Source organism: Pempheris klunzingeri, chromosome 9 (genome assembly GCF_042242105.1).
Source record: "Pempheris klunzingeri isolate RE-2024b chromosome 9, fPemKlu1.hap1, whole genome shotgun sequence".
Classification (NCBI taxonomy): domain Eukaryota; kingdom Metazoa; phylum Chordata; class Actinopteri; order Acropomatiformes; family Pempheridae; genus Pempheris; species Pempheris klunzingeri.
Window position 1 is genome coordinate 8,246,809 of NC_092020.1, and position 27,421 is coordinate 8,274,229.

At 45.6% G+C, this 27,421-nt stretch overlaps 24 non-coding genes across 24 annotated transcripts; all 24 read right to left on the reverse strand.

Moving 5' to 3' along the window:
• Window positions 1-249: 249 nt before the first annotated feature.
• On the reverse strand, window positions 250-331 carry trnal-uag (transfer RNA leucine (anticodon UAG)). Its single transcript has one exon. It is a non-coding gene; the product is annotated as a tRNA-Leu (tRNA).
• Window positions 332-979: 648 nt separating this feature from the next.
• Window positions 980-1,061, reverse strand: trnal-aag (transfer RNA leucine (anticodon AAG)). Its single transcript has one exon. It is a non-coding gene; the product is annotated as a tRNA-Leu (tRNA).
• A 648-nt stretch (window positions 1,062-1,709) lies between these two features.
• Window positions 1,710-1,791, reverse strand: trnal-aag (transfer RNA leucine (anticodon AAG)). Its single transcript has one exon. It is a non-coding gene; the product is annotated as a tRNA-Leu (tRNA).
• A 1,446-nt stretch (window positions 1,792-3,237) lies between these two features.
• Window positions 3,238-3,319, reverse strand: trnal-uag (transfer RNA leucine (anticodon UAG)). Its single transcript has one exon. It is a non-coding gene; the product is annotated as a tRNA-Leu (tRNA).
• A 648-nt stretch (window positions 3,320-3,967) lies between these two features.
• On the reverse strand, window positions 3,968-4,049 carry trnal-aag (transfer RNA leucine (anticodon AAG)). The gene has a single exon. It is a non-coding gene; the product is annotated as a tRNA-Leu (tRNA).
• A 1,798-nt stretch (window positions 4,050-5,847) lies between these two features.
• On the reverse strand, window positions 5,848-5,929 carry trnal-uag (transfer RNA leucine (anticodon UAG)). Its single transcript has one exon. It is a non-coding gene; the product is annotated as a tRNA-Leu (tRNA).
• A 648-nt stretch (window positions 5,930-6,577) lies between these two features.
• trnal-aag (transfer RNA leucine (anticodon AAG)) lies at window positions 6,578-6,659 on the reverse strand. Its single transcript has one exon. It is a non-coding gene; the product is annotated as a tRNA-Leu (tRNA).
• Window positions 6,660-7,307: 648 nt separating this feature from the next.
• Window positions 7,308-7,389, reverse strand: trnal-aag (transfer RNA leucine (anticodon AAG)). The gene has a single exon. It is a non-coding gene; the product is annotated as a tRNA-Leu (tRNA).
• A 1,798-nt stretch (window positions 7,390-9,187) lies between these two features.
• On the reverse strand, window positions 9,188-9,269 carry trnal-uag (transfer RNA leucine (anticodon UAG)). Its single transcript has one exon. It is a non-coding gene; the product is annotated as a tRNA-Leu (tRNA).
• Window positions 9,270-9,917: 648 nt separating this feature from the next.
• Window positions 9,918-9,999, reverse strand: trnal-aag (transfer RNA leucine (anticodon AAG)). Its single transcript has one exon. It is a non-coding gene; the product is annotated as a tRNA-Leu (tRNA).
• A 648-nt stretch (window positions 10,000-10,647) lies between these two features.
• On the reverse strand, window positions 10,648-10,729 carry trnal-aag (transfer RNA leucine (anticodon AAG)). The gene has a single exon. It is a non-coding gene; the product is annotated as a tRNA-Leu (tRNA).
• A 1,798-nt stretch (window positions 10,730-12,527) lies between these two features.
• Window positions 12,528-12,609, reverse strand: trnal-uag (transfer RNA leucine (anticodon UAG)). Its single transcript has one exon. It is a non-coding gene; the product is annotated as a tRNA-Leu (tRNA).
• A 648-nt stretch (window positions 12,610-13,257) lies between these two features.
• On the reverse strand, window positions 13,258-13,339 carry trnal-aag (transfer RNA leucine (anticodon AAG)). Its single transcript has one exon. It is a non-coding gene; the product is annotated as a tRNA-Leu (tRNA).
• Window positions 13,340-15,137: 1,798 nt separating this feature from the next.
• Window positions 15,138-15,219, reverse strand: trnal-uag (transfer RNA leucine (anticodon UAG)). Its single transcript has one exon. It is a non-coding gene; the product is annotated as a tRNA-Leu (tRNA).
• Window positions 15,220-15,867: 648 nt separating this feature from the next.
• On the reverse strand, window positions 15,868-15,949 carry trnal-aag (transfer RNA leucine (anticodon AAG)). Its single transcript has one exon. It is a non-coding gene; the product is annotated as a tRNA-Leu (tRNA).
• Window positions 15,950-17,747: 1,798 nt separating this feature from the next.
• Window positions 17,748-17,829, reverse strand: trnal-uag (transfer RNA leucine (anticodon UAG)). The gene has a single exon. It is a non-coding gene; the product is annotated as a tRNA-Leu (tRNA).
• A 648-nt stretch (window positions 17,830-18,477) lies between these two features.
• trnal-aag (transfer RNA leucine (anticodon AAG)) lies at window positions 18,478-18,559 on the reverse strand. Its single transcript has one exon. It is a non-coding gene; the product is annotated as a tRNA-Leu (tRNA).
• Window positions 18,560-19,207: 648 nt separating this feature from the next.
• Window positions 19,208-19,289, reverse strand: trnal-aag (transfer RNA leucine (anticodon AAG)). The gene has a single exon. It is a non-coding gene; the product is annotated as a tRNA-Leu (tRNA).
• A 1,798-nt stretch (window positions 19,290-21,087) lies between these two features.
• trnal-uag (transfer RNA leucine (anticodon UAG)) lies at window positions 21,088-21,169 on the reverse strand. Its single transcript has one exon. It is a non-coding gene; the product is annotated as a tRNA-Leu (tRNA).
• Window positions 21,170-21,817: 648 nt separating this feature from the next.
• trnal-aag (transfer RNA leucine (anticodon AAG)) lies at window positions 21,818-21,899 on the reverse strand. The gene has a single exon. It is a non-coding gene; the product is annotated as a tRNA-Leu (tRNA).
• A 648-nt stretch (window positions 21,900-22,547) lies between these two features.
• Window positions 22,548-22,629, reverse strand: trnal-aag (transfer RNA leucine (anticodon AAG)). The gene has a single exon. It is a non-coding gene; the product is annotated as a tRNA-Leu (tRNA).
• Window positions 22,630-24,427: 1,798 nt separating this feature from the next.
• Window positions 24,428-24,509, reverse strand: trnal-uag (transfer RNA leucine (anticodon UAG)). Its single transcript has one exon. It is a non-coding gene; the product is annotated as a tRNA-Leu (tRNA).
• Window positions 24,510-25,157: 648 nt separating this feature from the next.
• trnal-aag (transfer RNA leucine (anticodon AAG)) lies at window positions 25,158-25,239 on the reverse strand. The gene has a single exon. It is a non-coding gene; the product is annotated as a tRNA-Leu (tRNA).
• A 1,798-nt stretch (window positions 25,240-27,037) lies between these two features.
• trnal-uag (transfer RNA leucine (anticodon UAG)) lies at window positions 27,038-27,119 on the reverse strand. The gene has a single exon. It is a non-coding gene; the product is annotated as a tRNA-Leu (tRNA).
• Between the last annotated feature and the right edge of the window lie 302 nt (window positions 27,120-27,421).

Genomic DNA, 27,421 nt, shown 5'->3' on the forward strand with positions numbered 1-27,421 from the left:
TGGTCGTCAATAGGTCTTTTGTCAACGATGGGCAAAATAGTACATTGTCTTTGTAAGCAAACAGATGAACGTGCTGCCGTCTAGTGGTTCTGAGGAAAAACTGTTCCATAGTTTGCTTCAGGGCCGGCTTTGCTAATTCACAACCAATCAAATGCTTGCCTAGACTTTACACAATGTTACCATTGGCTTCAGCCCTTCCAAGCCTGGTCCTGCTTTAGAACGGCAACAGAGATTACCTTCATTGTCAAGTGGCAGTGGTGGGATTCGAACCCACGCCTCCTGAGAGACTGGAGCCTAAATCCAGCGCCTTTGACCACTCGGCCACACTACCTGACAAGGAGCTTCTGTCATCACTAACTCAGTGACAAAGTGAGGAAGCCACACAGGGTGGATCCAAAACGTATTCCTTGCGTGAAAACATTACATTGCGATGCTGATAGTCCACAGTATTTGCTATTAGGAGAGGATGGTTTCTGTCCATCGACCTTTGGGTTCCACGCCAGAATGCATCCACTGCGCCACTCTGCTTGCAGTTTTAGGCTTTGGGGCTTGCGCTCTAGGATTTACTAATCTGTTATGATTGTGCAAAAATCTCGTGATTCACGAGAACTACAGATGCACGATAGAGAACAATGTTAGCAATTGCTTCTTTTTGGATAAAACTGGTGAGCCTCAACTTCAGCGCTCAAGACCATTCAGCCGCACTGCCTCCATTTCCAGAATTTTATATTGGTCGTCAATAGGTCTTTTGTCAACGATGGGCAAAATAGTACATTGTCTTTGTAAGCTAACAGATGAACGTGCTGCCGTCTAGTGGTTCTGAGGAAAAACTGCTCCATAGTTTGCTTCAGGGCCGACTTTGCTAATTCACAACCAATCAAATGCTTGCCTAGACTTTACACAATGTTACCATTGGCTTCAGCCCTTCCAAGCCTGGTCCTGCTTTAGAACGGCAACAGAGATTACCTTCATTGTCAAGTGGCAGTGGTGGGATTCGAACCCACGCCTCCTGAGAGACTGGAGCCTTAATCCAGCGCCTTTGACCACTCGGCCACACTACCTGACAAGGAGCGTCTGTCATCACTAACTCAGTGACAAAGTGAGGAAGCCACACAGGGTGGCTCCAAAACGTATTCCTTGCGTGAAAACATTACATTGCGATGCTGATAGTCCACAGTATTTGCTATTAGGAGAGGATGGTTTCTGTCCATCGACCTTTGGGTTCCACGCCAGAATGCATCCACTGCGCCACTCTGCTTGCAGTTTTAGGCTTTGGGGCTTGCGCACTAGGATTTACTAATCTGTTATGATTGTGCAAAAATCTCGTGATTCACGAGAACTACAGATGCACGATAGAGAACAATGTTAGCAATTGCTTCTTTTTGGATAAAACTGGTGAGCCTCAACTTCAGCGCTCAAGACCATTCAGCCGCACTGCCTCCATTTCCAGAATTTTATATTGGTCGTCAATAGGTCTTTTGTCAACGATGGGCAAAATAGTACATTGTCTTTGTAAGCTAACAGATGAACGTGCTGCCGTCTAGTGGTTCTGAGGAAAAACTGCTCCATAGTTTGCTTCAGGGCCGACTTTGCTAATTCACAACCAATCAAATGCTTGCCTAGACTTTACACAATGTTACCATTGGCTTCAGCCCTTCCAAGCCTGGTCCTGCTTTAGAACGGCAACAGAGATTACCTTCATTGTCAAGTGGCAGTGGTGGGATTCGAACCCACGCCTCCTGAGAGACTGGAGCCTTAATCCAGCGCCTTTGACCACTCGGCCACACTACCTGACAAGGAGCGTCTGTCATCACTAACTCAGTGACAAAGTGAGGAAGCCACACAGGGTGGCTCCATGGAGATATTTCAAAGCATAAAATACAGATATTATTGCTAGGCATTACTGAACGACATAAGGTACCTGAAATGTGAATTTTGTGTCCACAGCACTGAAGAAAGACATCCAGCCCTAGACGCTTGTGCCATTAAGTCCCTGTTCACTTGAAAACATTGAAATGACAATGTGCGTGACAAACCTGGACCAGCACAGATGGGACTTGACAGAATAAAGTGCTTGCAAAAATCACAGTGAATCATTTGGCATACTGTAGAACGAACAGCATCCTATGGACATTCCCAAGTTCACTCCAAGAACTTTGAATGTAAATCCAGGAAATTGGGACAGCATGGTGCTTTACCATTCCAAATAGCTCACAGTTAGCAGAGGATGGTTTCGATCCATCGACCTCTGGGTTATGGGCCCAGCACGCTTCTGCTGCGCCACTCTGCTCTCCCATTTGCTGGTCAGGGCTTGCCCACCAGTCACTTATTAACCATTTATGTCTGATAAGATATTGGAAGTCACGGCAAAACGTATTCCTTGTGTGAAAACATTACATTGCGATGCTGATAGTCGAGAATATTGGCTATGACAATTGCAGTGAAGCATTTGGCATACTGTAGAACGAACAGCATCCTATGGACATTCCCAAGTTCACTCCAAGAACTTTGAATGTAAATCCTGGACATTGGGACAGCATGGGGCTTTACCATTCCAAATAGCTCACAGTTAGCAGAGGATGGTTTCGATCCATCGACCTCTGGGTTATGGGCCCAGCACGCTTCCGCTGCGCCACTCTGCTCTCCCATTTGCTGGTCAGGGCTTGCCCACCAGTCACTTATTAATCATTTATGTCTGTAAAGATATTGGAATTCACGGCAAAACGTATTCCTTGCGTGAAAACATTACATTGCGATGCTGAATGCATCCGCTGCGCCACTCTGCTTACAGTTTTAGGGTTTGGGGCTTGCGCACTAGGATTTACTAATCTGTTGTGATTGTGCAAAAATCTCGTGATTCACGGGAACTACAGATGCAAGACAGAGAACAATGTTAGCAATTGCTTCTTTTTGGATAAAACTGGTGAGCCTCAGCTTCAGCGCTCAAGACCATTCAGCCGCACTGCCTCCATTTCCAGAATTTTATATTGGTCGTCAATAGGTCTTTTGTCAACGATGGGCAAAATAGTACATTGTCTTTGTAAGCAAACAGATGAACGTGCTGCCGTCTAGTGGTTCTGAGGAAAAACTGTTCCATAGTTTGCTTCAGGGCCGGCTTTGCTAATTCACAACCAATCAAATGCTTGCCTAGACTTTACACAATGTTACCATTGGCTTCAGCCCTTCCAAGCCTGGTCCTGCTTTAGAACGGCAACAGAGATTACCTTCATTGTCAAGTGGCAGTGGTGGGATTCGAACCCACGCCTCCTGAGAGACTGGAGCCTAAATCCAGCGCCTTTGACCACTCGGCCACACTACCTGACAAGGAGCTTCTGTCATCACTAACTCAGTGACAAAGTGAGGAAGCCACACAGGGTGGATCCAAAACGTATTCCTTGCGTGAAAACATTACATTGCGATGCTGATAGTCCACAGTATTTGCTATTAGGAGAGGATGGTTTCTGTCCATCGACCTTTGGGTTCCACGCCAGAATGCATCCACTGCGCCACTCTGCTTGCAGTTTTAGGCTTTGGGGCTTGCGCACTAGGATTTACTAATCTGTTATGATTGTGCAAAAATCTCGTGATTCACGAGAACTACAGATGCACGATAGAGAACAATGTTAGCAATTGCTTCTTTTTGGATAAAACTGGTGAGCCTCAACTTCAGCGCTCAAGACCATTCAGCCGCACTGCCTCCATTTCCAGAATTTTATATTGGTCGTCAATAGGTCTTTTGTCAACGATGGGCAAAATAGTACATTGTCTTTGTAAGCTAACAGATGAACGTGCTGCCGTCTAGTGGTTCTGAGGAAAAACTGCTCCATAGTTTGCTTCAGGGCCGACTTTGCTAATTCACAACCAATCAAATGCTTGCCTAGACTTTACACAATGTTACCATTGGCTTCAGCCCTTCCAAGCCTGGTCCTGCTTTAGAACGGCAACAGAGATTACCTTCATTGTCAAGTGGCAGTGGTGGGATTCGAACCCACGCCTCCTGAGAGACTGGAGCCTTAATCCAGCGCCTTTGACCACTCGGCCACACTACCTGACAAGGAGCGTCTGTCATCACTAACTCAGTGACAAAGTGAGGAAGCCACACAGGGTGGCTCCATGGAGATATTTCAAAGCATAAAATACAGATATTATTGCTAGGCATTACTGAACGACATAAGGTACCTGAAATGTGAATTTTGTGTCCACAGCACTGAAGAAAGACATCCAGCCCTAGACGCTTGTGCCATTAAGTCCCTGTTCACTTGAAAACATTGAAATGACAATGTGCGTGACAAACCTGGACCAGCACAGATGGGACTTGACACAATAAAGTGCTTGCAAAAATCACAGTGAATCATTTGGCATACTGTAGAACGAACAGCATCCTATGGACATTCCCAAGTTCACTCCAAGAACTTTGAATGTAAATCCAGGAAATTGGGACAGCATGGTGCTTTACCATTCCAAATAGCTCACAGTTAGCAGAGGATGGTTTCGATCCATCGACCTCTGGGTTATGGGCCCAGCACGCTTCCGCTGCGCCACTCTGCTCTCCCATTTGCTGGTCAGGGCTTGCCCACCAGTCACTTATTAATCATTTATGTCTGATAAGATATTGGAATTCACGGCAAAACGTATTCCTTGTGTGAAAACATTACATTGCGATGCTGATAGTCGAGAATATTGACTATGACAATTGCAGTGAAGCATTTGGCATACTGTAGAACGAACAGCATCCTATGGACATTCCCAAGTTCACTCCAAGAACTTTGAATGTAAATCCTGGAAATTGGGACAGCATGGGGCTTTACCATTCCAAATAGCTCACAGTTAGCAGAGGATGGTTTCGATCCATCGACCTCTGGGTTATGGGCCCAGCACGCTTCCGCTGCGCCACTCTGCTCTCCCATTTGCTGGTCAGGGCTTGCCCACCAGTCACTTATTAATCATTTATGTCTGTAACGATATAGGAATTCACGGCAAAACGTATTCCTTGTGTGAAAACATTACATTGCGATGCTGATAGTCTAGAATATTGACTATGAAAATTGCAGCGAAGCATTTGGCATACTGTAGAACAAACAGCATCCTATGGACATTCCCAAGTTCACTCCAAGAACTTTGAATGTAAATCCTGGACATTGGGACAGCATGGGGCTTTACCATTCCAAATAGCTCACAGTTAGCAGAGGATGGTTTCGATCCATCGACCTCTGGGTTATGGGCCCAGCACGCTTCCGCTGCGCCACTCTGCTCTCCCATTTGCTGGTCAGGGCTTGCCCACCAGTCACTTATTAATCATTTATGTCTGTAAAGATATTGGAATTCACGGCAAAACGTATTCCTTGCGTGAAAACATTACATTGCGATGCTGAATGCATCCGCTGCGCCACTCTGCTTACAGTTTTAGGGTTTGGGGCTTGCGCACTAGGATTTACTAATCTGTTGTGATTGTGCAAAAATCTCGTGATTCACGGGAACTACAGATGCAAGACAGAGAACAATGTTAGCAATTGCTTCTTTTTGGATAAAACTGGTGAGCCTCAGCTTCAGCGCTCAAGACCATTCAGCCGCACTGCCTCCATTTCCAGAATTTTATATTGGTCGTCAATAGGTCTTTTGTCAACGATGGGCAAAATAGTACATTGTCTTTGTAAGCAAACAGATGAACGTGCTGCCGTCTAGTGGTTCTGAGGAAAAACTGTTCCATAGTTTGCTTCAGGGCCGGCTTTGCTAATTCACAACCAATCAAATGCTTGCCTAGACTTTACACAATGTTACCATTGGCTTCAGCCCTTCCAAGCCTGGTCCTGCTTTAGAACGGCAACAGAGATTACCTTCATTGTCAAGTGGCAGTGGTGGGATTCGAACCCACGCCTCCTGAGAGACTGGAGCCTAAATCCAGCGCCTTTGACCACTCGGCCACACTACCTGACAAGGAGCTTCTGTCATCACTAACTCAGTGACAAAGTGAGGAAGCCACACAGGGTGGATCCAAAACGTATTCCTTGCGTGAAAACATTACATTGCGATGCTGATAGTCCACAGTATTTGCTATTAGGAGAGGATGGTTTCTGTCCATCGACCTTTGGGTTCCACGCCAGAATGCATCCACTGCGCCACTCTGCTTGCAGTTTTAGGCTTTGGGGCTTGCGCTCTAGGATTTACTAATCTGTTATGATTGTGCAAAAATCTCGTGATTCACGAGAACTACAGATGCACGATAGAGAACAATGTTAGCAATTGCTTCTTTTTGGATAAAACTGGTGAGCCTCAACTTCAGCGCTCAAGACCATTCAGCCGCACTGCCTCCATTTCCAGAATTTTATATTGGTCGTCAATAGGTCTTTTGTCAACGATGGGCAAAATAGTACATTGTCTTTGTAAGCTAACAGATGAACGTGCTGCCGTCTAGTGGTTCTGAGGAAAAACTGCTCCATAGTTTGCTTCAGGGCCGACTTTGCTAATTCACAACCAATCAAATGCTTGCCTAGACTTTACACAATGTTACCATTGGCTTCAGCCCTTCCAAGCCTGGTCCTGCTTTAGAACGGCAACAGAGATTACCTTCATTGTCAAGTGGCAGTGGTGGGATTCGAACCCACGCCTCCTGAGAGACTGGAGCCTTAATCCAGCGCCTTTGACCACTCGGCCACACTACCTGACAAGGAGCGTCTGTCATCACTAACTCAGTGACAAAGTGAGGAAGCCACACAGGGTGGCTCCAAAACGTATTCCTTGCGTGAAAACATTACATTGCGATGCTGATAGTCCACAGTATTTGCTATTAGGAGAGGATGGTTTCTGTCCATCGACCTTTGGGTTCCACGCCAGAATGCATCCACTGCGCCACTCTGCTTGCAGTTTTAGGCTTTGGGGCTTGCGCACTAGGATTTACTAATCTGTTATGATTGTGCAAAAATCTCGTGATTCACGAGAACTACAGATGCACGATAGAGAACAATGTTAGCAATTGCTTCTTTTTGGATAAAACTGGTGAGCCTCAACTTCAGCGCTCAAGACCATTCAGCCGCACTGCCTCCATTTCCAGAATTTTATATTGGTCGTCAATAGGTCTTTTGTCAACGATGGGCAAAATAGTACATTGTCTTTGTAAGCTAACAGATGAACGTGCTGCCGTCTAGTGGTTCTGAGGAAAAACTGCTCCATAGTTTGCTTCAGGGCCGACTTTGCTAATTCACAACCAATCAAATGCTTGCCTAGACTTTACACAATGTTACCATTGGCTTCAGCCCTTCCAAGCCTGGTCCTGCTTTAGAACGGCAACAGAGATTACCTTCATTGTCAAGTGGCAGTGGTGGGATTCGAACCCACGCCTCCTGAGAGACTGGAGCCTTAATCCAGCGCCTTTGACCACTCGGCCACACTACCTGACAAGGAGCGTCTGTCATCACTAACTCAGTGACAAAGTGAGGAAGCCACACAGGGTGGCTCCATGGAGATATTTCAAAGCATAAAATACAGATATTATTGCTAGGCATTACTGAACGACATAAGGTACCTGAAATGTGAATTTTGTGTCCACAGCACTGAAGAAAGACATCCAGCCCTAGACGCTTGTGCCATTAAGTCCCTGTTCACTTGAAAACATTGAAATGACAATGTGCGTGACAAACCTGGACCAGCACAGATGGGACTTGACACAATAAAGTGCTTGCAAAAATCACAGTGAATCATTTGGCATACTGTAGAACGAACAGCATCCTATGGACATTCCCAAGTTCACTCCAAGAACTTTGAATGTAAATCCAGGAAATTGGGACAGCATGGTGCTTTACCATTCCAAATAGCTCACAGTTAGCAGAGGATGGTTTCGATCCATCGACCTCTGGGTTATGGGCCTAGCACGCTTCCGCTGCGCCACTCTGCTCTCCCATTTGCTGGTCAGGGCTTGCCCACCAGTCACTTATTAATCATTTATGTCTGATAAGATATTGGAAGTCACGGCAAAACGTATTCCTTGTGTGAAAACATTACATTGCGATGCTGATAGTCGAGAATATTGACTATGACAATTGCAGTGAAGCATTTGGCATACTGTAGAACGAACAGCATCCTATGGACATTCCCAAGTTCACTCCAAGAACTTTGAATGTAAATCCTGGAAATTGGGACAGCATGGGGCTTTACCATTCCAAATAGCTCACAGTTAGCAGAGGATGGTTTCGATCCATCGACCTCTGGGTTATGGGCCCAGCACGCTTCCGCTGCGCCACTCTGCTCTCCCATTTGCTGGTCAGGGCTTGCCCACCAGTCACTTATTAATCATTTATGTCTGTAACGATATAGGAATTCACGGCAAAACGTATTCCTTGTGTGAAAACATTACATTGCGATGCTGATAGTCTAGAATATTGACTATGAAAATTGCAGCGAAGCATTTGGCATACTGTAGAACAAACAGCATCCTATGGACATTCCCAAGTTCACTCCAAGAACTTTGAATGTAAATCCTGGAAATTGGGACAGCATGGGGCTTTACCATTCCAAATAGCTCACAGTTAGCAGAGGATGGTTTCGATCCATCGACCTCTGGGTTATGGGCCCAGCACGCTTCCGCTGCGCCACTCTGCTCTCCCATTTGCTGGTCAGGGCTTGCCCACCAGTCACTTATTAATCATTTATGTCTGTAAAGATATTGGAATTCACGGCAAAACGTATTCCTTGCGTGAAAACATTACATTGCGATGCTGAATGCATCCGCTGCGCCACTCTGCTTACAGTTTTAGGGTTTGGGGCTTGCGCACTAGGATTTACTAATCTGTTGTGATTGTGCAAAAATCTCGTGATTCACGGGAACTACAGATGCAAGACAGAGAACAATGTTAGCAATTGCTTCTTTTTGGATAAAACTGGTGAGCCTCAGCTTCAGCGCTCAAGACCATTCAGCCGCACTGCCTCCATTTCCAGAATTTTATATTGGTCGTCAATAGGTCTTTTGTCAACGATGGGCAAAATAGTACATTGTCTTTGTAAGCAAACAGATGAACGTGCTGCCGTCTAGTGGTTCTGAGGAAAAACTGTTCCATAGTTTGCTTCAGGGCCGGCTTTGCTAATTCACAACCAATCAAATGCTTGCCTAGACTTTACACAATGTTACCATTGGCTTCAGCCCTTCCAAGCCTGGTCCTGCTTTAGAACGGCAACAGAGATTACCTTCATTGTCAAGTGGCAGTGGTGGGATTCGAACCCACGCCTCCTGAGAGACTGGAGCCTAAATCCAGCGCCTTTGACCACTCGGCCACACTACCTGACAAGGAGCTTCTGTCATCACTAACTCAGTGACAAAGTGAGGAAGCCACACAGGGTGGATCCAAAACGTATTCCTTGCGTGAAAACATTACATTGCGATGCTGATAGTCCACAGTATTTGCTATTAGGAGAGGATGGTTTCTGTCCATCGACCTTTGGGTTCCACGCCAGAATGCATCCACTGCGCCACTCTGCTTGCAGTTTTAGGCTTTGGGGCTTGCGCTCTAGGATTTACTAATCTGTTATGATTGTGCAAAAATCTCGTGATTCACGAGAACTACAGATGCACGATAGAGAACAATGTTAGCAATTGCTTCTTTTTGGATAAAACTGGTGAGCCTCAACTTCAGCGCTCAAGACCATTCAGCCGCACTGCCTCCATTTCCAGAATTTTATATTGGTCGTCAATAGGTCTTTTGTCAACGATGGGCAAAATAGTACATTGTCTTTGTAAGCTAACAGATGAACGTGCTGCCGTCTAGTGGTTCTGAGGAAAAACTGCTCCATAGTTTGCTTCAGGGCCGACTTTGCTAATTCACAACCAATCAAATGCTTGCCTAGACTTTACACAATGTTACCATTGGCTTCAGCCCTTCCAAGCCTGGTCCTGCTTTAGAACGGCAACAGAGATTACCTTCATTGTCAAGTGGCAGTGGTGGGATTCGAACCCACGCCTCCTGAGAGACTGGAGCCTTAATCCAGCGCCTTTGACCACTCGGCCACACTACCTGACAAGGAGCGTCTGTCATCACTAACTCAGTGACAAAGTGAGGAAGCCACACAGGGTGGCTCCAAAACGTATTCCTTGCGTGAAAACATTACATTGCGATGCTGATAGTCCACAGTATTTGCTATTAGGAGAGGATGGTTTCTGTCCATCGACCTTTGGGTTCCACGCCAGAATGCATCCACTGCGCCACTCTGCTTGCAGTTTTAGGCTTTGGGGCTTGCGCACTAGGATTTACTAATCTGTTATGATTGTGCAAAAATCTCGTGATTCACGAGAACTACAGATGCACGATAGAGAACAATGTTAGCAATTGCTTCTTTTTGGATAAAACTGGTGAGCCTCAACTTCAGCGCTCAAGACCATTCAGCCGCACTGCCTCCATTTCCAGAATTTTATATTGGTCGTCAATAGGTCTTTTGTCAACGATGGGCAAAATAGTACATTGTCTTTGTAAGCTAACAGATGAACGTGCTGCCGTCTAGTGGTTCTGAGGAAAAACTGCTCCATAGTTTGCTTCAGGGCCGACTTTGCTAATTCACAACCAATCAAATGCTTGCCTAGACTTTACACAATGTTACCATTGGCTTCAGCCCTTCCAAGCCTGGTCCTGCTTTAGAACGGCAACAGAGATTACCTTCATTGTCAAGTGGCAGTGGTGGGATTCGAACCCACGCCTCCTGAGAGACTGGAGCCTTAATCCAGCGCCTTTGACCACTCGGCCACACTACCTGACAAGGAGCGTCTGTCATCACTAACTCAGTGACAAAGTGAGGAAGCCACACAGGGTGGCTCCATGGAGATATTTCAAAGCATAAAATACAGATATTATTGCTAGGCATTACTGAACGACATAAGGTACCTGAAATGTGAATTTTGTGTCCACAGCACTGAAGAAAGACATCCAGCCCTAGACGCTTGTGCCATTAAGTCCCTGTTCACTTGAAAACATTGAAATGACAATGTGCGTGACAAACCTGGACCAGCACAGATGGGACTTGACACAATAAAGTGCTTGCAAAAATCACAGTGAATCATTTGGCATACTGTAGAACGAACAGCATCCTATGGACATTCCCAAGTTCACTCCAAGAACTTTGAATGTAAATCCAGGAAATTGGGACAGCATGGTGCTTTACCATTCCAAATAGCTCACAGTTAGCAGAGGATGGTTTCGATCCATCGACCTCTGGGTTATGGGCCTAGCACGCTTCCGCTGCGCCACTCTGCTCTCCCATTTGCTGGTCAGGGCTTGCCCACCAGTCACTTATTAATCATTTATGTCTGATAAGATATTGGAAGTCACGGCAAAACGTATTCCTTGTGTGAAAACATTACATTGCGATGCTGATAGTCGAGAATATTGACTATGACAATTGCAGTGAAGCATTTGGCATACTGTAGAACGAACAGCATCCTATGGACATTCCCAAGTTCACTCCAAGAACTTTGAATGTAAATCCTGGAAATTGGGACAGCATGGGGCTTTACCATTCCAAATAGCTCACAGTTAGCAGAGGATGGTTTCGATCCATCGACCTCTGGGTTATGGGCCCAGCACGCTTCCGCTGCGCCACTCTGCTCTCCCATTTGCTGGTCAGGGCTTGCCCACCAGTCACTTATTAATCATTTATGTCTGTAACGATATAGGAATTCACGGCAAAACGTATTCCTTGTGTGAAAACATTACATTGCGATGCTGATAGTCTAGAATATTGACTATGAAAATTGCAGCGAAGCATTTGGCATACTGTAGAACAAACAGCATCCTATGGACATTCCCAAGTTCACTCCAAGAACTTTGAATGTAAATCCTGGAAATTGGGACAGCATGGGGCTTTACCATTCCAAATAGCTCACAGTTAGCAGAGGATGGTTTCGATCCATCGACCTCTGGGTTATGGGCCCAGCACGCTTCCGCTGCGCCACTCTGCTCTCCCATTTGCTGGTCAGGGCTTGCCCACCAGTCACTTATTAATCATTTATGTCTGTAAAGATATTGGAATTCACGGCAAAACGTATTCCTTGCGTGAAAACATTACATTGCGATGCTGAATGCATCCGCTGCGCCACTCTGCTTACAGTTTTAGGGTTTGGGGCTTGCGCACTAGGATTTACTAATCTGTTGTGATTGTGCAAAAATCTCGTGATTCACGGGAACTACAGATGCAAGACAGAGAACAATGTTAGCAATTGCTTCTTTTTGGATAAAACTGGTGAGCCTCAGCTTCAGCGCTCAAGACCATTCAGCCGCACTGCCTCCATTTCCAGAATTTTATATTGGTCGTCAATAGGTCTTTTGTCAACGATGGGCAAAATAGTACATTGTCTTTGTAAGCAAACAGATGAACGTGCTGCCGTCTAGTGGTTCTGAGGAAAAACTGTTCCATAGTTTGCTTCAGGGCCGGCTTTGCTAATTCACAACCAATCAAATGCTTGCCTAGACTTTACACAATGTTACCATTGGCTTCAGCCCTTCCAAGCCTGGTCCTGCTTTAGAACGGCAACAGAGATTACCTTCATTGTCAAGTGGCAGTGGTGGGATTCGAACCCACGCCTCCTGAGAGACTGGAGCCTAAATCCAGCGCCTTTGACCACTCGGCCACACTACCTGACAAGGACCTTCTGTCATCACTAACTCAGTGACAAAGTGAGGAAGCCACACAGGGTGGATCCAAAACGTATTCCTTGCGTGAAAACATTACATTGCGATGCTGATAGTCCACAGTATTTGCTATTAGGAGAGGATGGTTTCTGTCCATCGACCTTTGGGTTCCACGCCAGAATGCATCCACTGCGCCACTCTGCTTGCAGTTTTAGGCTTTGGGGCTTGCGCTCTAGGATTTACTAATCTGTTATGATTGTGCAAAAATCTCGTGATTCACGAGAACTACAGATGCACGATAGAGAACAATGTTAGCAATTGCTTCTTTTTGGATAAAACTGGTGAGCCTCAACTTCAGCGCTCAAGACCATTCAGCCGCACTGCCTCCATTTCCAGAATTTTATATTGGTCGTCAATAGGTCTTTTGTCAACGATGGGCAAAATAGTACATTGTCTTTGTAAGCTAACAGATGAACGTGCTGCCGTCTAGTGGTTCTGAGGAAAAACTGCTCCATAGTTTGCTTCAGGGCCGACTTTGCTAATTCACAACCAATCAAATGCTTGCCTAGACTTTACAAAATGTTACCATTGGCTTCAGCCCTTCCAAGCCTGGTCCTGCTTTAGAACGGCAACAGAGATTACCTTCATTGTCAAGTGGCAGTGGTGGGATTCGAACCCACGCCTCCTGAGAGACTGGAGCCTTAATCCAGCGCCTTTGACCACTCGGCCACACTACCTGACAAGGAGCGTCTGTCATCACTAACTCAGTGACAAAGTGAGGAAGCCACACAGGGTGGCTCCATGGAGATATTTCAAAGCATAAAATACAGATATTATTGCTAGGCATTACTGAACGACATAAGGTACCTGAAATGTGAATTTTGTGTCCACAGCACTGAAGAAAGACATCCAGCCCTAGACGCTTGTGCCATTAAGTCCCTGTTCACTTGAAAACATTGAAATGACAATGTGCGTGACAAACCTGGACCAGCACAGATGGGACTTGACACAATAAAGTGCTTGCAAAAATCACAGTGAATCATTTGGCATACTGTAGAACGAACAGCATCCTATGGACATTCCCAAGTTCACTCCAAGAACTTTGAATGTAAATCCAGGAAATTGGGACAGCATGGTGCTTTACCATTCCAAATAGCTCACAGTTAGCAGAGGATGGTTTCGATCCATCGACCTCTGGGTTATGGGCCTAGCACGCTTCCGCTGCGCCACTCTGCTCTCCCATTTGCTGGTCAGGGCTTGCCCACCAGTCACTTATTAATCATTTATGTCTGATAAGATATTGGAAGTCACGGCAAAACGTATTCCTTGTGTGAAAACATTACATTGCGATGCTGATAGTCGAGAATATTGACTATGACAATTGCAGTGAAGCATTTGGCATACTGTAGAACGAACAGCATCCTATGGACATTCCCAAGTTCACTCCAAGAACTTTGAATGTAAATCCTGGAAATTGGGACAGCATGGGGCTTTACCATTCCAAATAGCTCACAGTTAGCAGAGGATGGTTTCGATCCATCGACCTCTGGGTTATGGGCCCAGCACGCTTCCGCTGCGCCACTCTGCTCTCCCATTTGCTGGTCAGGGCTTGCCCACCAGTCACTTATTAATCATTTATGTCTGTAACGATATAGGAATTCACGGCAAAACGTATTCCTTGTGTGAAAACATTACATTGCGATGCTGATAGTCTAGAATATTGACTATGAAAATTGCAGCGAAGCATTTGGCATACTGTAGAACGAACAGCATCCTATGGACATTCCCAAGTTCACTCCAAGAACTTTGAATGTAAATCCTGGACATTGGGACAGCATGGGGCTTTACCATTCCAAATAGCTCACAGTTAGCAGAGGATGGTTTCGATCCATCGACCTCTGGGTTATGGGCCCAGCACGCTTCCGCTGCGCCACTCTGCTCTCCCATTTGCTGGTCAGGGCTTGCCCACCAGTCACTTATTAATCATTTATGTCTGTAAAGATATTGGAATTCACGGCAAAACGTATTCCTTGCGTGAAAACATTACATTGCGATGCTGAATGCATCCGCTGCGCCACTCTGCTTACAGTTTTAGGGTTTGGGGCTTGCGCACTAGGATTTACTAATCTGTTGTGATTGTGCAAAAATCTCGTGATTCACGGGAACTACAGATGCAAGACAGAGAACAATGTTAGCAATTGCTTCTTTTTGGATAAAACTGGTGAGCCTCAGCTTCAGCGCTCAAGACCATTCAGCCGCACTGCCTCCATTTCCAGAATTTTATATTGGTCGTCAATAGGTCTTTTGTCAACGATGGGCAAAATAGTACATTGTCTTTGTAAGCAAACAGATGAACGTGCTGCCGTCTAGTGGTTCTGAGGAAAAACTGTTCCATAGTTTGCTTCAGGGCCGGCTTTGCTAATTCACAACCAATCAAATGCTTGCCTAGACTTTACACAATGTTACCATTGGCTTCAGCCCTTCCAAGCCTGGTCCTGCTTTAGAACGGCAACAGAGATTACCTTCATTGTCAAGTGGCAGTGGTGGGATTCGAACCCACGCCTCCTGAGAGACTGGAGCCTAAATCCAGCGCCTTTGACCACTCGGCCACACTACCTGACAAGGAGCTTCTGTCATCACTAACTCAGTGACAAAGTGAGGAAGCCACACAGGGTGGATCCAAAACGTATTCCTTGCGTGAAAACATTACATTGCGATGCTGATAGTCCACAGTATTTGCTATTAGGAGAGGATGGTTTCTGTCCATCGACCTTTGGGTTCCACGCCAGAATGCATCCACTGCGCCACTCTGCTTGCAGTTTTAGGCTTTGGGGCTTGCGCACTAGGATTTACTAATCTGTTATGATTGTGCAAAAATCTCGTGATTCACGAGAACTACAGATGCACGATAGAGAACAATGTTAGCAATTGCTTCTTTTTGGATAAAACTGGTGAGCCTCAACTTCAGCGCTCAAGACCATTCAGCCGCACTGCCTCCATTTCCAGAATTTTATATTGGTCGTCAATAGGTCTTTTGTCAACGATGGGCAAAATAGTACATTGTCTTTGTAAGCTAACAGATGAACGTGCTGCCGTCTAGTGGTTCTGAGGAAAAACTGCTCCATAGTTTGCTTCAGGGCCGACTTTGCTAATTCACAACCAATCAAATGCTTGCCTAGACTTTACACAATGTTACCATTGGCTTCAGCCCTTCCAAGCCTGGTCCTGCTTTAGAACGGCAACAGAGATTACCTTCATTGTCAAGTGGCAGTGGTGGGATTCGAACCCACGCCTCCTGAGAGACTGGAGCCTTAATCCAGCGCCTTTGACCACTCGGCCACACTACCTGACAAGGAGCGTCTGTCATCACTAACTCAGTGACAAAGTGAGGAAGCCACACAGGGTGGCTCCATGGAGATATTTCAAAGCATAAAATACAGATATTATTGCTAGGCATTACTGAACGACATAAGGTACCTGAAATGTGAATTTTGTGTCCACAGCACTGAAGAAAGACATCCAGCCCTAGACGCTTGTGCCATTAAGTCCCTGTTCACTTGAAAACATTGAAATGACAATGTGCGTGACAAACCTGGACCAGCACAGATGGGACTTGACACAATAAAGTGCTTGCAAAAATCACAGTGAATCATTTGGCATACTGTAGAACGAACAGCATCCTATGGACATTCCCAAGTTCACTCCAAGAACTTTGAATGTAAATCCAGGAAATTGGGACAGCATGGTGCTTTACCATTCCAAATAGCTCACAGTTAGCAGAGGATGGTTTCGATCCATCGACCTCTGGGTTATGGGCCCAGCACGCTTCCGCTGCGCCACTCTGCTCTCCCATTTGCTGGTCAGGGCTTGCCCACCAGTCACTTATTAATCATTTATGTCTGATAAGATATTGGAATTCACGGCAAAACGTATTCCTTGTGTGAAAACATTACATTGCGATGCTGATAGTCGAGAATATTGACTATGACAATTGCAGTGAAGCATTTGGCATACTGTAGAACGAACAGCATCCTATGGACATTCCCAAGTTCACTCCAAGAACTTTGAATGTAAATCCTGGAAATTGGGACAGCATGGGGCTTTACCATTCCAAATAGCTCACAGTTAGCAGAGGATGGTTTCGATCCATCGACCTCTGGGTTATGGGCCCAGCACGCTTCCGCTGCGCCACTCTGCTCTCCCATTTGCTGGTCAGGGCTTGCCCACCAGTCACTTATTAATCATTTATGTCTGTAACGATATAGGAATTCACGGCAAAACGTATTCCTTGTGTGAAAACATTACATTGCGATGCTGATAGTCTAGAATATTGACTATGAAAATTGCAGCGAAGCATTTGGCATACTGTAGAACAAACAGCATCCTATGGACATTCCCAAGTTCACTCCAAGAACTTTGAATGTAAATCCTGGACATTGGGACAGCATGGGGCTTTACCATTCCAAATAGCTCACAGTTAGCAGAGGATGGTTTCGATCCATCGACCTCTGGGTTATGGGCCCAGCACGCTTCCGCTGCGCCACTCTGCTCTCCCATTTGCTGGTCAGGGCTTGCCCACCAGTCACTTATTAATCATTTATGTCTGTAAAGATATTGGAATTCACGGCAAAACGTATTCCTTGCGTGAAAACATTACATTGCGATGCTGAATGCATCCGCTGCGCCACTCTGCTTACAGTTTTAGGGTTTGGGGCTTGCGCACTAGGATTTACTAATCTGTTGTGATTGTGCAAAAATCTCGTGATTCACGGGAACTACAGATGCAAGACAGAGAACAATGTTAGCAATTGCTTCTTTTTGGATAAAACTGGTGAGCCTCAGCTTCAGCGCTCAAGACCATTCAGCCGCACTGCCTCCATTTCCAGAATTTTATATTGGTCGTCAATAGGTCTTTTGTCAACGATGGGCAAAATAGTACATTGTCTTTGTAAGCAAACAGATGAACGTGCTGCCGTCTAGTGGTTCTGAGGAAAAACTGTTCCATAGTTTGCTTCAGGGCCGGCTTTGCTAATTCACAACCAATCAAATGCTTGCCTAGACTTTACACAATGTTACCATTGGCTTCAGCCCTTCCAAGCCTGGTCCTGCTTTAGAACGGCAACAGAGATTACCTTCATTGTCAAGTGGCAGTGGTGGGATTCGAACCCACGCCTCCTGAGAGACTGGAGCCTAAATCCAGCGCCTTTGACCACTCGGCCACACTACCTGACAAGGAGCTTCTGTCATCACTAACTCAGTGACAAAGTGAGGAAGCCACACAGGGTGGATCCAAAACGTATTCCTTGCGTGAAAACATTACATTGCGATGCTGATAGTCCACAGTATTTGCTATTAGGAGAGGATGGTTTCTGTCCATCGACCTTTGGGTTCCACGCCAGAATGCATCCACTGCGCCACTCTGCTTGCAGTTTTAGGCTTTGGGGCTTGCGCTCTAGGATTTACTAATCTGTTATGATTGTGCAAAAATCTCGTGATTCACGAGAACTACAGATGCACGATAGAGAACAATGTTAGCAATTGCTTCTTTTTGGATAAAACTGGTGAGCCTCAACTTCAGCGCTCAAGACCATTCAGCCGCACTGCCTCCATTTCCAGAATTTTATATTGGTCGTCAATAGGTCTTTTGTCAACGATGGGCAAAATAGTACATTGTCTTTGTAAGCTAACAGATGAACGTGCTGCCGTCTAGTGGTTCTGAGGAAAAACTGCTCCATAGTTTGCTTCAGGGCCGACTTTGCTAATTCACAACCAATCAAATGCTTGCCTAGACTTTACACAATGTTACCATTGGCTTCAGCCCTTCCAAGCCTGGTCCTGCTTTAGAACGGCAACAGAGATTACCTTCATTGTCAAGTGGCAGTGGTGGGATTCGAACCCACGCCTCCTGAGAGACTGGAGCCTTAATCCAGCGCCTTTGACCACTCGGCCACACTACCTGACAAGGAGCGTCTGTCATCACTAACTCAGTGACAAAGTGAGGAAGCCACACAGGGTGGCTCCAAAACGTATTCCTTGCGTGAAAACATTACATTGCGATGCTGATAGTCCACAGTATTTGCTATTAGGAGAGGATGGTTTCTGTCCATCGACCTTTGGGTTCCACGCCAGAATGCATCCACTGCGCCACTCTGCTTGCAGTTTTAGGCTTTGGGGCTTGCGCACTAGGATTTACTAATCTGTTATGATTGTGCAAAAATCTCGTGATTCACGAGAACTACAGATGCACGATAGAGAACAATGTTAGCAATTGCTTCTTTTTGGATAAAACTGGTGAGCCTCAACTTCAGCGCTCAAGACCATTCAGCCGCACTGCCTCCATTTCCAGAATTTTATATTGGTCGTCAATAGGTCTTTTGTCAACGATGGGCAAAATAGTACATTGTCTTTGTAAGCTAACAGATGAACGTGCTGCCGTCTAGTGGTTCTGAGGAAAAACTGCTCCATAGTTTGCTTCAGGGCCGACTTTGCTAATTCACAACCAATCAAATGCTTGCCTAGACTTTACACAATGTTACCATTGGCTTCAGCCCTTCCAAGCCTGGTCCTGCTTTAGAACGGCAACAGAGATTACCTTCATTGTCAAGTGGCAGTGGTGGGATTCGAACCCACGCCTCCTGAGAGACTGGAGCCTTAATCCAGCGCCTTTGACCACTCGGCCACACTACCTGACAAGGAGCGTCTGTCATCACTAACTCAGTGACAAAGTGAGGAAGCCACACAGGGTGGCTCCATGGAGATATTTCAAAGCATAAAATACAGATATTATTGCTAGGCATTACTGAACGACATAAGGTACCTGAAATGTGAATTTTGTGTCCACAGCACTGAAGAAAGACATCCAGCCCTAGACGCTTGTGCCATTAAGTCCCTGTTCACTTGAAAACATTGAAATGACAATGTGCGTGACAAACCTGGACCAGCACAGATGGGACTTGACACAATAAAGTGCTTGCAAAAATCACAGTGAATCATTTGGCATACTGTAGAACGAACAGCATCCTATGGACATTCCCAAGTTCACTCCAAGAACTTTGAATGTAAATCCAGGAAATTGGGACAGCATGGTGCTTTACCATTCCAAATAGCTCACAGTTAGCAGAGGATGGTTTCGATCCATCGACCTCTGGGTTATGGGCCTAGCACGCTTCCGCTGCGCCACTCTGCTCTCCCATTTGCTGGTCAGGGCTTGCCCACCAGTCACTTATTAATCATTTATGTCTGATAAGATATTGGAAGTCACGGCAAAACGTATTCCTTGTGTGAAAACATTACATTGCGATGCTGATAGTCGAGAATATTGACTATGACAATTGCAGTGAAGCATTTGGCATACTGTAGAACGAACAGCATCCTATGGACATTCCCAAGTTCACTCCAAGAACTTTGAATGTAAATCCTGGAAATTGGGACAGCATGGGGCTTTACCATTCCAAATAGCTCACAGTTAGCAGAGGATGGTTTCGATCCATCGACCTCTGGGTTATGGGCCCAGCACGCTTCCGCTGCGCCACTCTGCTCTCCCATTTGCTGGTCAGGGCTTGCCCACCAGTCACTTATTAATCATTTATGTCTGTAACGATATAGGAATTCACGGCAAAACGTATTCCTTGTGTGAAAACATTACATTGCGATGCTGATAGTCTAGAATATTGACTATGAAAATTGCAGCGAAGCATTTGGCATACTGTAGAACAAACAGCATCCTATGGACATTCCCAAGTTCACTCCAAGAACTTTGAATGTAAATCCTGGAAATTGGGACAGCATGGGGCTTTACCATTCCAAATAGCTCACAGTTAGCAGAGGATGGTTTCGATCCATCGACCTCTGGGTTATGGGCCCAGCACGCTTCCGCTGCGCCACTCTGCTCTCCCATTTGCTGGTCAGGGCTTGCCCACCAGTCACTTATTAATCATTTATGTCTGTAAAGATATTGGAATTCACGGCAAAACGTATTCCTTGCGTGAAAACATTACATTGCGATGCTGAATGCATCCGCTGCGCCACTCTGCTTACAGTTTTAGGGTTTGGGGCTTGCGCACTAGGATTTACTAATCTGTTGTGATTGTGCAAAAATCTCGTGATTCACGGGAACTACAGATGCAAGACAGAGAACAATGTTAGCAATTGCTTCTTTTTGGATAAAACTGGTGAGCCTCAGCTTCAGCGCTCAAGACCATTCAGCCGCACTGCCTCCATTTCCAGAATTTTATATTGGTCGTCAATAGGTCTTTTGTCAACGATGGGCAAAATAGTACATTGTCTTTGTAAGCAAACAGATGAACGTGCTGCCGTCTAGTGGTTCTGAGGAAAAACTGTTCCATAGTTTGCTTCAGGGCCGGCTTTGCTAATTCACAACCAATCAAATGCTTGCCTAGACTTTACACAATGTTACCATTGGCTTCAGCCCTTCCAAGCCTGGTCCTGCTTTAGAACGGCAACAGAGATTACCTTCATTGTCAAGTGGCAGTGGTGGGATTCGAACCCACGCCTCCTGAGAGACTGGAGCCTAAATCCAGCGCCTTTGACCACTCGGCCACACTACCTGACAAGGAGCTTCTGTCATCACTAACTCAGTGACAAAGTGAGGAAGCCACACAGGGTGGATCCAAAACGTATTCCTTGCGTGAAAACATTACATTGCGATGCTGATAGTCCACAGTATTTGCTATTAGGAGAGGATGGTTTCTGTCCATCGACCTTTGGGTTCCACGCCAGAATGCATCCACTGCGCCACTCTGCTTGCAGTTTTAGGCTTTGGGGCTTGCGCTCTAGGATTTACTAATCTGTTATGATTGTGCAAAAATCTCGTGATTCACGAGAACTACAGATGCACGATAGAGAACAATGTTAGCAATTGCTTCTTTTTGGATAAAACTGGTGAGCCTCAACTTCAGCGCTCAAGACCATTCAGCCGCACTGCCTCCATTTCCAGAATTTTATATTGGTCGTCAATAGGTCTTTTGTCAACGATGGGCAAAATAGTACATTGTCTTTGTAAGCTAACAGATGAACGTGCTGCCGTCTAGTGGTTCTGAGGAAAAACTGCTCCATAGTTTGCTTCAGGGCCGACTTTGCTAATTCACAACCAATCAAATGCTTGCCTAGACTTTACACAATGTTACCATTGGCTTCAGCCCTTCCAAGCCTGGTCCTGCTTTAGAACGGCAACAGAGATTACCTTCATTGTCAAGTGGCAGTGGTGGGATTCGAACCCACGCCTCCTGAGAGACTGGAGCCTTAATCCAGCGCCTTTGACCACTCGGCCACACTACCTGACAAGGAGCGTCTGTCATCACTAACTCAGTGACAAAGTGAGGAAGCCACACAGGGTGGCTCCAAAACGTATTCCTTGCGTGAAAACATTACATTGCGATGCTGATAGTCCACAGTATTTGCTATTAGGAGAGGATGGTTTCTGTCCATCGACCTTTGGGTTCCACGCCAGAATGCATCCACTGCGCCACTCTGCTTGCAGTTTTAGGCTTTGGGGCTTGCGCACTAGGATTTACTAATCTGTTATGATTGTGCAAAAATCTCGTGATTCACGAGAACTACAGATGCACGATAGAGAACAATGTTAGCAATTGCTTCTTTTTGGATAAAACTGGTGAGCCTCAACTTCAGCGCTCAAGACCATTCAGCCGCACTGCCTCCATTTCCAGAATTTTATATTGGTCGTCAATAGGTCTTTTGTCAACGATGGGCAAAATAGTACATTGTCTTTGTAAGCTAACAGATGAACGTGCTGCCGTCTAGTGGTTCTGAGGAAAAACTGCTCCATAGTTTGCTTCAGGGCCGACTTTGCTAATTCACAACCAATCAAATGCTTGCCTAGACTTTACACAATGTTACCATTGGCTTCAGCCCTTCCAAGCCTGGTCCTGCTTTAGAACGGCAACAGAGATTACCTTCATTGTCAAGTGGCAGTGGTGGGATTCGAACCCACGCCTCCTGAGAGACTGGAGCCTTAATCCAGCGCCTTTGACCACTCGGCCACACTACCTGACAAGGAGCGTCTGTCATCACTAACTCAGTGACAAAGTGAGGAAGCCACACAGGGTGGCTCCATGGAGATATTTCAAAGCATAAAATACAGATATTATTGCTAGGCATTACTGAACGACATAAGGTACCTGAAATGTGAATTTTGTGTCCACAGCACTGAAGAAAGACATCCAGCCCTAGACGCTTGTGCCATTAAGTCCCTGTTCACTTGAAAACATTGAAATGACAATGTGCGTGACAAACCTGGACCAGCACAGATGGGACTTGACACAATAAAGTGCTTGCAAAAATCACAGTGAATCATTTGGCATACTGTAGAACGAACAGCATCCTATGGACATTCCCAAGTTCACTCCAAGAACTTTGAATGTAAATCCAGGAAATTGGGACAGCATGGTGCTTTACCATTCCAAATAGCTCACAGTTAGCAGAGGATGGTTTCGATCCATCGACCTCTGGGTTATGGGCCTAGCACGCTTCCGCTGCGCCACTCTGCTCTCCCATTTGCTGGTCAGGGCTTGCCCACCAGTCACTTATTAATCATTTATGTCTGATAAGATATTGGAAGTCACGGCAAAACGTATTCCTTGTGTGAAAACATTACATTGCGATGCTGATAGTCGAGAATATTGACTATGACAATTGCAGTGAAGCATTTGGCATACTGTAGAACGAACAGCATCCTATGGACATTCCCAAGTTCACTCCAAGAACTTTGAATGTAAATCCTGGAAATTGGGACAGCATGGGGCTTTACCATTCCAAATAGCTCACAGTTAGCAGAGGATGGTTTCGATCCATCGACCTCTGGGTTATGGGCCCAGCACGCTTCCGCTGCGCCACTCTGCTCTCCCATTTGCTGGTCAGGGCTTGCCCACCAGTCACTTATTAATCATTTATGTCTGTAACGATATAGGAATTCACGGCAAAACGTATTCCTTGTGTGAAAACATTACATTGCGATGCTGATAGTCTAGAATATTGACTATGAAAATTGCAGCGAAGCATTTGGCATACTGTAGAACAAACAGCATCCTATGGACATTCCCAAGTTCACTCCAAGAACTTTGAATGTAAATCCTGGAAATTGGGACAGCATGGGGCTTTACCATTCCAAATAGCTCACAGTTAGCAGAGGATGGTTTCGATCCATCGACCTCTGGGTTATGGGCCCAGCACGCTTCCGCTGCGCCACTCTGCTCTCCCATTTGCTGGTCAGGGCTTGCCCACCAGTCACTTATTAATCATTTATGTCTGTAAAGATATTGGAATTCACGGCAAAACGTATTCCTTGCGTGAAAACATTACATTGCGATGCTGAATGCATCCGCTGCGCCACTCTGCTTACAGTTTTAGGGTTTGGGGCTTGCGCACTAGGATTTACTAATCTGTTGTGATTGTGCAAAAATCTCGTGATTCACGGGAACTACAGATGCAAGACAGAGAACAATGTTAGCAATTGCTTCTTTTTGGATAAAACTGGTGAGCCTCAGCTTCAGCGCTCAAGACCATTCAGCCGCACTGCCTCCATTTCCAGAATTTTATATTGGTCGTCAATAGGTCTTTTGTCAACGATGGGCAAAATAGTACATTGTCTTTGTAAGCAAACAGATGAACGTGCTGCCGTCTAGTGGTTCTGAGGAAAAACTGTTCCATAGTTTGCTTCAGGGCCGGCTTTGCTAATTCACAACCAATCAAATGCTTGCCTAGACTTTACACAATGTTACCATTGGCTTCAGCCCTTCCAAGCCTGGTCCTGCTTTAGAACGGCAACAGAGATTACCTTCATTGTCAAGTGGCAGTGGTGGGATTCGAACCCACGCCTCCTGAGAGACTGGAGCCTAAATCCAGCGCCTTTGACCACTCGGCCACACTACCTGACAAGGACCTTCTGTCATCACTAACTCAGTGACAAAGTGAGGAAGCCACACAGGGTGGATCCAAAACGTATTCCTTGCGTGAAAACATTACATTGCGATGCTGATAGTCCACAGTATTTGCTATTAGGAGAGGATGGTTTCTGTCCATCGACCTTTGGGTTCCACGCCAGAATGCATCCACTGCGCCACTCTGCTTGCAGTTTTAGGCTTTGGGGCTTGCGCTCTAGGATTTACTAATCTGTTATGATTGTGCAAAAATCTCGTGATTCACGAGAACTACAGATGCACGATAGAGAACAATGTTAGCAATTGCTTCTTTTTGGATAAAACTGGTGAGCCTCAACTTCAGCGCTCAAGACCATTCAGCCGCACTGCCTCCATTTCCAGAATTTTATATTGGTCGTCAATAGGTCTTTTGTCAACGATGGGCAAAATAGTACATTGTCTTTGTAAGCTAACAGATGAACGTGCTGCCGTCTAGTGGTTCTGAGGAAAAACTGCTCCATAGTTTGCTTCAGGGCCGACTTTGCTAATTCACAACCAATCAAATGCTTGCCTAGACTTTACAAAATGTTACCATTGGCTTCAGCCCTTCCAAGCCTGGTCCTGCTTTAGAACGGCAACAGAGATTACCTTCATTGTCAAGTGGCAGTGGTGGGATTCGAACCCACGCCTCCTGAGAGACTGGAGCCTTAATCCAGCGCCTTTGACCACTCGGCCACACTACCTGACAAGGAGCGTCTGTCATCACTAACTCAGTGACAAAGTGAGGAAGCCACACAGGGTGGCTCCATGGAGATATTTCAAAGCATAAAATACAGATATTATTGCTAGGCATTACTGAACGACATAAGGTACCTGAAATGTGAATTTTGTGTCCACAGCACTGAAGAAAGACATCCAGCCCTAGACGCTTGTGCCATTAAGTCCCTGTTCACTTGAAAACATTGAAATGACAATGTGCGTGACAAACCTGGACCAGCACAGATGGGACTTGACACAATAAAGTGCTTGCAAAAATCACAGTGAATCATTTGGCATACTGTAGAACGAACAGCATCCTATGGACATTCCCAAGTTCACTCCAAGAACTTTGAATGTAAATCCAGGAAATTGGGACAGCATGGTGCTTTACCATTCCAAATAGCTCACAGTTAGCAGAGGATGGTTTCGATCCATCGACCTCTGGGTTATGGGCCTAGCACGCTTCCGCTGCGCCACTCTGCTCTCCCATTTGCTGGTCAGGGCTTGCCCACCAGTCACTTATTAATCATTTATGTCTGATAAGATATTGGAAGTCACGGCAAAACGTATTCCTTGTGTGAAAACATTACATTGCGATGCTGATAGTCGAGAATATTGACTATGACAATTGCAGTGAAGCATTTGGCATACTGTAGAACGAACAGCATCCTATGGACATTCCCAAGTTCACTCCAAGAACTTTGAATGTAAATCCTGGAAATTGGGACAGCATGGGGCTTTACCATTCCAAATAGCTCACAGTTAGCAGAGGATGGTTTCGATCCATCGACCTCTGGGTTATGGGCCCAGCACGCTTCCGCTGCGCCACTCTGCTCTCCCATTTGCTGGTCAGGGCTTGCCCACCAGTCACTTATTAATCATTTATGTCTGTAACGATATAGGAATTCACGGCAAAACGTATTCCTTGTGTGAAAACATTACATTGCGATGCTGATAGTCTAGAATATTGACTATGAAAATTGCAGCGAAGCATTTGGCATACTGTAGAACAAACAGCATCCTATGGACATTCCCAAGTTCACTCCAAGAACTTTGAATGTAAATCCTGGAAATTGGGACAGCATGGGGCTTTACCATTCCAAATAGCTCACAGTTAGCAGAGGATGGTTTCGATCCATCGACCTCTGGGTTATGGGCCCAGCACGCTTCCGCTGCGCCACTCTGCTCTCCCATTTGCTGGTCAGGGCTTGCCCACCAGTCACTTATTAATCATTTATGTCTGTAAAGATATTGGAATTCACGGCAAAACGTATTCCTTGCGTGAAAACATTACATTGCGATGCTGAATGCATCCGCTGCGCCACTCTGCTTACAGTTTTAGGGTTTGGGGCTTGCGCACTAGGATTTACTAATCTGTTGTGATTGTGCAAAAATCTCGTGATTCACGGGAACTACAGATGCAAGACAGAGAACAATGTTAGCAATTGCTTCTTTTTGGATAAAACTGGTGAGCCTCAGCTTCAGTGCTCAAGACCATTCAGCCGCACTGCCTCCATTTCCAGAATTTTATATTGGTCGTCAATAGGTCTTTTGTCAACGATGGGCAAAATAGTACATTGTCTTTGTAAGCAAACAGATGAACGTGCTGCCGTCTAGTGGTTCTGAGGAAAAACTGTTCCATAGTTTGCTTCAGGGCCGGCTTTGCTAATTCACAACCAATCAAATGCTTGCCTAGACTTTACACAATGTTACCATTGGCTTCAGCCCTCTCAAGCCTGGTCCTGCTTTAGAACGGCAACAGAGATTACCTTCATTGTCAAGTGGCAGTGGTGGGATTCGAACCCACGCCTCCTGAGAGACTGGAGCCTAAATCCAGCGCCTTTGACCACTCGGCCACACTACCTGACAAGGAGCTTCTGTCATCACTAACTCAGTGACAAAGTGAGGAAGCCACACAGGGTGGATCCAAAACGTATTCCTTGCGTGAAAACATTACATTGCGATGCTGATAGTCCACAGTATTTGCTATTAGGAGAGGATGGTTTCTGTCCATCGACCTTTGGGTTCCACGCCAGAATGCATCCACTGCGCCACTCTGCTTGCAGTTTTAGGCTTTGGGGCTTGCGCTCTAGGATTTACTAATCTGTTATGATTGTGCAAAAATCTCGTGATTCACGAGAACTACAGATGCACGATAGAGAACAA